The sequence below is a fragment of the Peromyscus californicus genome, unplaced genomic scaffold (genome assembly GCF_007827085.1).
Source record: "Peromyscus californicus insignis strain IS unplaced genomic scaffold, ASM782708v3 Scaffold_6__1_contigs__length_162567912, whole genome shotgun sequence".
NCBI lineage: Eukaryota > Metazoa > Chordata > Mammalia > Rodentia > Cricetidae > Peromyscus > Peromyscus californicus.
Genome location: NW_026294584.1, coordinates 158,874,516 through 158,884,923, shown reverse-complemented (window position 1 = coordinate 158,884,923; position 10,408 = coordinate 158,874,516).

Sequence of the window (10,408 nt, the reverse complement as noted above, 5' to 3'; positions counted from 1 at the left end):
GAGTTCTCCACATCATCACCAGGAAGAGAAACAGACTTCGCTTGTAACTGGTAACACATCCACACTTGTGTGTGTGAGTGGAGGTCTTGGTCAGCTAGAGTCTGTTCAAGGCTGTCTGGACCTGGACAAGCCGTCAGTGTCACCAGAGAGAGAGCTGAAAAAAGCCTCTGGTTAGAGCATGGTAACCAGAAGCAGGTTAGACAGAGCGCTGACTGTAGCAGCAAATGTACAGCCTGTCTGTGGAAGAGAAGCTTTGTCGGTTGGCTTTATCAAAACTCAACGCTTGGCCCGGGAAGATGACTCGGGTAAAGTGCTTGCCATTAAGCCTAATGACCTAAGTTTGATCTCCAGGATCCACAGAGTGGAAGGAGAAAACATACTCTTAAAAGTTGTTCCTGGGCCTCTGCATGTTTGCCGGGATCTGCCTCCCAACACACAGTAAGTAGACAATAATTTTTAAAGACCTTCAATGCATGGCAATGATAACAGTACTAATGCAATACAATGGTAGTGCATGCCTGAATTCCTACTACTTTGGGAGGCTGAGACAGGAGGATCGCTGTTTGAGCCCAGACTGGCTTATAAAGCAAAATCCTGTCTCAAAAAAACATAAAGGCCCAAGTCACCAAACTTTAAAACATTTGCTCCATGAAAAATATTACAAGGCAGAAATAAAAAGCCTATCAAGAAAGTACCTGGACACCATCTTGGTGATGGCTGCTCTCTGCAGCGTGCATCCGTGTACTGACATTCTAAGATCATCATCAAGAGAAGACTAAGGTAAGGCCACTTTTAATGTGATTTTAAAAAGACAGCACACAGGCTTTGCTGAATCTCTTCAGTATTGATGGTCATTCTGCCTTTAAAAAAAGTATGATTGATACTTAGCAGACTGAAACCACTGAACTCATGATCATTCATGTTCAAGACTAAGTAAAGCTATGGTTTATGACTGTCTAGAAATAGAGGCCATGATCATCTGAAACCAGCACAGACTGCGCTGGGTCCATGGGTGGAGTTCATCTTTGACCTGCTTCTGTCTGGAAGTGGCATCAGCTCCTAGCATTAGTGCAGAGTCTACTAATTGTCTTTTGGACATTTTGAGTGCATTACAGTAAAGCTACTGAGAAGTAATGATTGCCCAAATCTGGAGCAAGGTTTATCCTGCCATAGATTTCCCTTTGTCCTGCATAGTCAATGGTGATTTGATGAGGACTCATGAAGATATACTTTTTTTGTTCGTTTTGTTTTTCGAGACAGGGTTTCTCTGTGTAGCTTTGCACCTTTCCTGGAACTCACTCTGTAGACCAGGCTGGCCTCGAACTCACAGAGATCCGCCTGGCTCTGCCTCCCACTGCTGGGATTAAAGGCGTGCACCACCACCGCCCAGCTTAAGATCTACTTTTTAAAGGTCAGGTTAGTGACAGTAGAGAGGTTACACACACTGAAGTATTAGAAGTAGATTTTAAAACTTGTTCACAGTTGAAGGAAGAGTTGGAGCAAGCATCCCACCCACATCTCTTGACACCTGCAGGCTACTGCAGGTTACCTTTAGATAGTTAACACAATTTAAGCTCTCCATCAATATTTGCTATGTTCTGCTGTTTAGGGAACAAGAAAAACCATATACATGCTCACTCAATATAGATGCACTTTTTTGTTTTCTTTGTTTGGTTTTCTTGAGACAGGGTTTCTCTGTGTAGCTTTGGAGTCTGTCCTGGAACTTGAGCTGTAGACCAGGGTGGTATCAATCTGCCTGCCTCTGCCTCCCCCTAGTGCTGGGATTAAAGGTGTGTGACACCACCACCCGGCTTTTTAAAATAAGATCTTCTAGGTAGTCCAGGCTGATTTGACATTCAGAGTCATCTTTCATCCTCCACTGGGATTGTAATCATGCCTAACTTTTACATACATCTTATTTTATTTTATTTCCTTCTTCCTTCCTTCTGTCTCCCTCCCTCCCTCCCTCCCTCCCTCCCTTCCTTTCTTCCTCCTTCCCTCCACCTCCCTCTCTTTTCTTTCTTCTTCTTTTTAAAAATATTTTGACATGTGGTTGGTAGAACTTGTAGAGTCAAAGGCAGACTATATCATTGGGGTTCAGTTATAAATACACGAACAAGATGTTTATCAAACTAAATACGAGTAACTTGTTCCCTATTTTTATTCTAACAAATTACTGGAATTTAGTGGCTTAAAAAGACACAAAGAATGTGTTTAATCTAAACTGTTCTTTTATCAATAAAAACTCAGAAGTCAGATATTGGTGCAAACCCAATAGGTAAAGAAATCCGCAGAGAAACTATGGACTGACTCTTTTTCTTCTCCTTCTCAGATTGGAAGAAAAGCCTTGAAAATCTCCCTAAGCCTCTCCTTATCTCTTCCTGTACTCTCTATCTGGCCCTCCAAAATCTCTATGGCCAATTTCCAATCAGCCAGTTGTGAATTCCACCCCTTGATTCAAGGTTTAACTTTATTGTTAGTCTCAATTGTCAGTGTGAACAAATATCCCACAACACACACATTTATTCTTTTCCAGTTCTGGATGTCTAAAGGGTAAATGAAATGCCAGGGCTATGTTCCTTCTGGAGAAAACAGTCCTTGTCCATGGTCGCTGAGCTCTGCTTCTGCTTGTCACATCTGACTGGACCTGATGCCTCCTAAGAACTCTCATGCTTACTGTGGGTTCCCTCAGCTAAACCAGGCCAGTGTTCTGTTATCAAGACCCTTGACTGTGTCTACGAAGTCCTTTCTAACATTCAGTGTCACATCTCTCTAGGGCTTGGGACATGTACATCTGTGGGGAAACATTGTCCAACCTGTTCCAAGGAGCTGGCAGCAGGAGGTTATTGCCAAGAGTGAAGGCGTCACCAGGTACATTGACAATGCAAATGAAAGATTGCTTTGATAACACCTACTAAGCACGTCAATTTTACATCAACACTAAGTATATGGTTACCAAAACACAGTAGTCCAAATGATTATTATCTGAGTGTCTTCTTAAGATTCCCAAATAACTGTGTTTCATCTTTGGAGTCATACTTTTCAATATCATCAGACTTGGATGCAATCAAATATTTTGGAAGGACATAAGAAGGAAGAAATGCAATATAGAATTGGGGATGTTTACTGCAAACAAATATCATGAGGCAGATGTTAACTCCCTTTCCTCATTTAAGGGATGACATAAAGGCAAACTGTGAGAGCTAGGCCAGGGCGATGATTCCACACCCAAGGAAGGAAGTACTATCCACTGTGTGGGTGCCCTTGAGAGCTACTGGATTCGATATCACCAGAGACTCTAATACATGTAGTTCTTATGGTTTATGTGAAATCACAGCAGCCTGAAACCATGCCCACCTCTCCTCACACTCTCTTAGTGGTTCTAGCAACTCTCTGTCCTGGCTTGAGGAAACGGAGAGGAGCAGCCACAGCACCCAGGAGCAGATAAGGCCTCTGTAACTGTAGGAATGGGCTTCCCACTGGCTGACAGATTTATGGAAGGATCATTTCCTTTGTTTGTCTCCCAACTAGGGTCTGCAAAGGCCTCCTTGCCCTGTGATCACATCCAGATGGATTTCAAAAAAAGGAAATGGTTTCACTGAAGTGACAATTAGCAGAATTCCTGCTGATTAATTTTTTCCTTATTGTTTCCACCAATGGCAATAGGGTACCTATTTATTTCAGGGCAATGAATCTCATCTTGTCATTTCAAGATAAAGGTTTACATTTAGTGTAAATTTGCACAGTATATGATTTCTGTAACACCTACACTATGCAGATCCTTTCATCCTGAGTAAAAATGAGTGTGGAATTTGATGCTTGCTACCCAGCTAATATCCATCCTCTTCCACAGCACATGCTGCTTTCTGAAGAAGGTGCTTGGTTTGTTAGTGTTCTGTTTTACAAAAGAAGGTTTTCCTCCTGTGCTCAGCTCTCTCTCAGTCTCCACAGTTACTTTGCATATTTCCTCTGTTTAGCCCTTTTCTTACTTCTTCCTCCTTTCTGTAGCCCTGGGGATTAAACTCAGGGCCTCAGTCCACTACCACTGATTTGTATTTTTACTTAGAAGCAGGATCTCATAAGCTGCCTAGGTGGCCCAGAATGTACTTTGTAGGGCATGTGGGTCTTGAAGTTTTATCTTCCTGTCTCAGCCCCCTGTGTAGTTGCTGTCTTCTGTCTCTGTCTCTCTCATCTTGGTTTATGGAGATAAAAAGGGCAACCACCTGTGTCTCTCTGATCAACCAGCATTCACCTCAATAACTGGCCTCGGGTTTGATTTTATTAATAAGACCATCTAAGATTTCTGCTACATCTGGCACCCAACGTTCGTGGTACGAATTCATGAAAAAGATGCTTGTGGGCCCCAGCTCAGGCCCGAGCTACACTCAGCCTGTTGTGGTGGTGCACGCCGGTTGGATTTGCTGAAGGAGGCAGAGGCAGGAGAATCCCGAGTTTGAGGCCGGCCTAGGAGGCTTGGGAGAAGCTGGAAAAGTTTGGCAAGACAAATGGTGGGGAGAAATTGCTGTGAAGATTTTCTCTTCTAGGGAAGAATGTTCAAGGTTCCGAGAGACAGACATTTATCAGACTGTGATTACTCCAAACCACAGAGGAGGCACAAAAAAAAAAAAAAAAAAAAAAAAAAAAAATCTGCAGAGAACTATGACCATGCCTAACAGTGACTTTAAAATCTTCAAAAAGAAGACGGATGGGACTCCACAAAGATGATTCTACTTGGACTATGGTAAAGCCATTAAGCTGATTAACACCAAGGAAAGATCAACTTTGGACTACAAACTGGTCAGGACAATTTCAAGATGACTAGCTGAGATGATCCAGCCTGACAGGCTACTCGAGCAAGGACTTGTGACAAGCCCTGAACTTTCCTTTTAGCAGAGACTGGACAAATGATACAGGACTTGACAATTAACCCAAAAATTTTCTTTTCAAGATTCCCTAAAGATACCTTCACCCCTAGAAAGCAAAAAGAAAAAGAGAATAAGATATGAGATAGATCACTGAATCTACTCTGAGAAAAAAAGATAAAGAAATAATAGGATAAATAGGTAGATCACTGAATCTACACTGAAGAAAAAGGGGAAGATATAAAAATGACAAAAGGTAGACTACTGGGGGGGGGGCGTTGGGGGGAAGGTGAGGGGGACGGGAGGGGGGAGAACAAGGGAATCCGTGACTGATATGTAGAACTGAATTGTATTGCAAAATAAATTAAAATAAATTAAAAAAAAAACAAACAAACAAACAAAAAAAAACCTTATCCATAGATCTAACTTAGGCATACATCCTCAATATCTTTAGGTTACTTATTGAGATTTATGTATCATTTATAACATATCTAGATGTTTATATATTTCTCTATTCCAATTACATATGTAATAAATTGTTTCTTAACTTTCTTAAAAAAAAAAAAAAAAAAAAAAAAAAGGTAGACTACTGAATGTATTATGGAAAGAAAAAAGAGAGAATATGGATATGATAAGATAAAAAGGGAGATTATGGAATCTACTTTTAAAAAGGAACTACTTGTTTTAAATAAGATAAGTAATGAAAATTTTTTGGTCTGAGTTTATCAAATGTTACTGGACTGGACATTGTTAATATATATAATGGAGTTTTTATCTGAATCTGTCAAATGTTAATGGACTAGACATCGTTAATGTAATCTTGATTGTGTATATTGTATATACTTACTGGATATAATTTTTCTTGTATTAGTTATAAGCTTTTTTAAATTTTAGACAAAAAGAGAGGAAATGTGGTATTGTATTCCCCCAAATATTGTGCATGCTAATAAACTTATTTGGGGTCAGAGACAGAACAGCCACAATATTAAACATAAAGGATAGGCAGTGGTAGCACACATCTTTAATCCTAGCATTCCAGAGGCAGAAATCCATGTGTTCAAGGATACAGCCAAGCATGGTGACTCACGCCTTTAATCCCAGAAAGCAAGCCTTTAATCCCAGGGAGTGGTGGTAGAAAGCAGAAAGGTATATAAAGCATGAGGACCAGAAACTAGAAACATTTGGCTGGTTAAGCATTTGGCTGGTTAAGCATTCAGGCTTTTGAGCAGCAATTCAGCTGAGACCCATTCTGGATGAAGACTCAGAGGCCTCCAGTCTGAGGAGACAAGACCAGCTGAGGATCCGGTGAGGTGAGGTAGCTGTGGCTTGTTCTGTCTCTCTGATCTACCAGCATTCACCCCAATAACTGGCCTCAGGTTTGATTTTATTAATAAGAACTTTTAAGATTCATGCTACACCCTCATCTCCTCATAGAACCCCATGGACATGCCTATGTCTCTACCCAATGCTTCTTTTCATCTCTTTCAGTGAAAGAGGTAGCCTACTGCAATGGTCAGTCTTTACTGTCAACTTGACTAGATTTCAAATCACCTAGGAGACGTTTCTAGTGGTGTCTCTAGGATGGTGTAACTGAGGACTGAAGATCCACCCTGCACATGGGTGGCACCATCCCAAGGTCTGCAGCCCAGAACTGAACAAAACAGTGAAATCGAGATGCATGACAGCATCCATCTCTCTAAGCTTGCTGACTGTATGATGGGACCAACTGCCACAAGCTTCCCCAACATTGTGGACCAAATACATTGTCCGTGTATTTGGTTGGTTCTTTTCAGCTGTCAGCAATGTGAAGAGGAACTACTATAGCCATCTTGTTGGCTGCCAGTCCAGTCATTTGTTTTCTGGATGCTTTAACACTCCCCTTGATCTCAGCAAAACTACTCTTGCCAAACACATTAACAACATCCAAATTGCCTCATTTTAAGGTCACTTTTTAAAAAGGAGGTACAACTTGCTGGTAATGCACACGGGGCTAAGCCTGATCTGCAGCACTGCAACTGGGGGCACGTTCCCACCCCCCACTTTCTTGTTCAGTAGCACATGATTCAGTTTTGTATTTTTAAAAAGATCTGTTTCTTTAATTTTAGCATGTATGTTGCCTATGCAAGTGTATACTGTATGTGTGCAGTGCCTACAGAGGCCAGAAGAGGGTCTTAGATTACCTGGAACTGGAATTACAAGAGATTCTGAGTTTCTGTGTGGGTGCTGGGAATCAAGCCTAGGTCCTCTCTCCTAACTGCTGAGCCACCTCCCCAGCCCACTCCCCCACTTTGTGTTTTAAGTCAGATCCTCTCTTGTAAATTTCAGTTTCTTGGATCCAAGTTAATTTGTTCACATCATCAAGTAGATCCATCAAGTATCTGGAACTTACATGGATCAAAATGATCTTTCACCTTCACAAAGCTCTAAAACACCCAAGCTCACCTCCTGCCTGTCCCCTACAGCACAGTTGATAGTCTCATCACTTTTCTGTGTCCTGGCTGACTGGTGGCCGGGACAAATCTCTCCCACTAGCTTCCCCCAAGTAAACACACAGGGGCTTATATTAATTATAACTGCTTGGCCATTAGCTCAGGCTTATTACTGACTAGCTCTTACACTTAAATTAACCCATAATTCTTATTTTTGTTTAGTCATGTGGCTTGGTACCTTTTCTCAGTTCTGCCTTGTCATCTTGCTTCCTCTGTGTCTGGCTGGCGACTCCTGACTCAGCCCTTCTTTTCCCAGAATTCTCCTCTCTGCTTGCCCTGCCTATACTTCCTGCCTGGCTACTGGCCAATCAGCGTTTTATTTATCAACCAATCAGAGCAACACATATTCACAGCATACAGAACGATATCCCACAGCACTTTTCCTGTTATCCACCTTGTAACTTGGGACTCTCTGCTCATCTGCCTCTCTCTTACTCTCAGCCAATGATCACAAGTCTGTGTCCACTTTATCTTACCCCTACCTCCAGAGTTCACCACACTGTTGTTTCTTACCTTCACTACAGTAGTCCCCCCATCCTCTCTTTTTAAATAGCCAAATACACATTAATTCAAGGTTGTCATCTTGGGAAGATGTCTGCTGATGTCTTGTTCTGAAATCTGTTTGGGGATGGCCTTGCAAGTAGTCTGTGAGTTGTATCATGAGATCATCATATCACTTTTGAAATCACGTATGGTTTAGACTAGAGATAATTTTGAGTTTATTGTTTTCAAGAGTTAAGAAGAAAGACAATTATAAACCAAGAGAATAAACTGAACTGGCCCCCAACCTTGTACAGTGGGTATTTTAAATGAGCAGTCTATGTCCCTGTCTCCCTTCCCTCCTCTTAGGCCTCCACCTCGCTCATTTCCCTTATGAATGGCATTTGACTGCTAAACACATGTTCTGTCTTAACCCTCCTTCCTCTAACCCTTCTATAACCTTTAGTGCTGTTGATCATCCTTCTATCATCCATGAATCCACTTACCCACCCATTCATAAAACCAGTCAATCAGCTATAAATGCTTTATGAACATCTATGTCTAAAGCATGTGCTAGGTTCTGGAGATAGATAAATATCGTTTTTGCCATTATGAAGTTTCGTTCCAGAGAAGTATGCATTAAATAACTAATTAAAAATGCAGTAAGTGTCACATTAGAGTAATACTAGATGTAAACAGAGTATCAAAATCTGTGTATACACACATACAAAAATGTGCACATGTATGTACACTATCTATACACAAGTATCTTTGTAAGTGCTTTCTTGTCAGACAGGATGAAGTAAAGCAAAGCTGAATGCTGAGTAATCCAGTGAAGCTTCATTTCTCCAAATCTAGTGCATACTCAAGTGAACCTTGCAGAGCCTTCTTCTTGTTAAACCGAGATGCTTACATATCCAACAGCTGGACAGATCAATGGCCTGCTCTCCCTACTTCTACCCAAGGTCAGACCCCAAGTCTAAGCTACCCATGACCAGGTGGGCATTTTATCAAGGAAAAGAGGTGAAGGGCGGGGCCAGGGTGAGCTTGCCCCTTGGCCTTTCCTGGGTGGGGTGAGGAAGCTGTGGGCTGGTGAGAATGAAGTGAGGTCAGTTTCAAGGACGAGACATTCCTTCATGACATCTCTTTCCTTCACTTCCTGGGCATACCTTCTCTTAGTCACACCTTTCCTCTCCCCTGCCCTGCCCTTGTTCCCTGGGTCTCTATGGACATCAGGGTTTCTCAGCCTCTGCTACTGAGCCCTCTCCATGGCCTACTTGGATATATTTCATGTACTTGTGTGTTCTACTTCCATCCTCAAATCCATGGCTTTTAAGGCTATTTTCCTATTGGACAACCAGTTGATAACTCACATCTAGCATGTCCTCAACACAATTCATTACTCTGTCTCATAGGCCCACTCTGCCTCCCCATATATTTATTTTTAAAGTATTTATTTATTTATTTACTTACTTATTTATTTATTTAGATTTTTTTGAGGCAGGGTTTCTCTGTGTAACAGTTTTGGATGTCCTGGAACTTGCTTTGTAGACCAGGTTGACCTCAAACTCACTAGGATCCACCTGCCTCTGCCTCCCAAGTACTGGGATTAAAGGCATGCCCCACCACCGCTGGGCTTATTTATTTTATTTTTTGAGATTATAATATAATCACATCATTTCCCCTCTCTACCTCCTCTCTCTAAGCCATTCTATAACCCCTTCCCTGCTCTCTGTTAAATTCGTGGCCTCTTTTTCAAGAATTATTGTTATATACATATATGTATACATACGTACATACATGTGTAACATCATATATATTCCTAAATATACAAGTACAACCTGCTCAGTCTGTATAATGTTCCTTGTATGCACATATTTTCAAGTCTGGCCATTTGATGCTGGATAATCAGTTGGTGAGCTTTTAGCTGGGAAGACTATTTCTCCCACCCTTAACATTCCTTAGTTACCCATAGTTCTATGTGTAGGGTTTGAGGCCTGCTGGGCTCTCCTTACCATGTTAGCATGTCTATTGTCTTTGTTCAAGTCATGTTTAGGCAGCTATGTTGGTGAGATTTCATGGGTGTGGCTTCTGACATTCTGAGGAAACAGTCTCAGCAAACTCCCTGTCCCTCTGGCTCTTACAATTCTTCTATCCCTTCTTTCACTGGACCCTGGAGCCTCAGGTGCCGGAGTTGTATTGTAGATATACCTATTGCCCCTGCCCCCTCTTATCTGGAATATCACTTTCCACAGTTTTAGTTTCCTGTCCTTAATTGCAGCTCAAAAAAATAATAGAAAAATTCTAGAAATAAACAATGCCTAAATGTTTAATTATAATCCAATAACAACATGATGAATTCTCCAACCTTGTCCCACTCTTTCCTGCTCTGGCAAGAATTATTCCTTTGTCCATTGTATCCATGCTGTAGACACTACCTTTCCTTTAGTCACCCATCTAAGTTATCAGATCAGTGGTCATGGTATCGCAACGACTGTGTTCTGCTAAGATTTACATAGTAACCTAACACTGTGTCATAGTGCCTGCCTCACTCACTTCCCTCTGCCTCCTCATGTA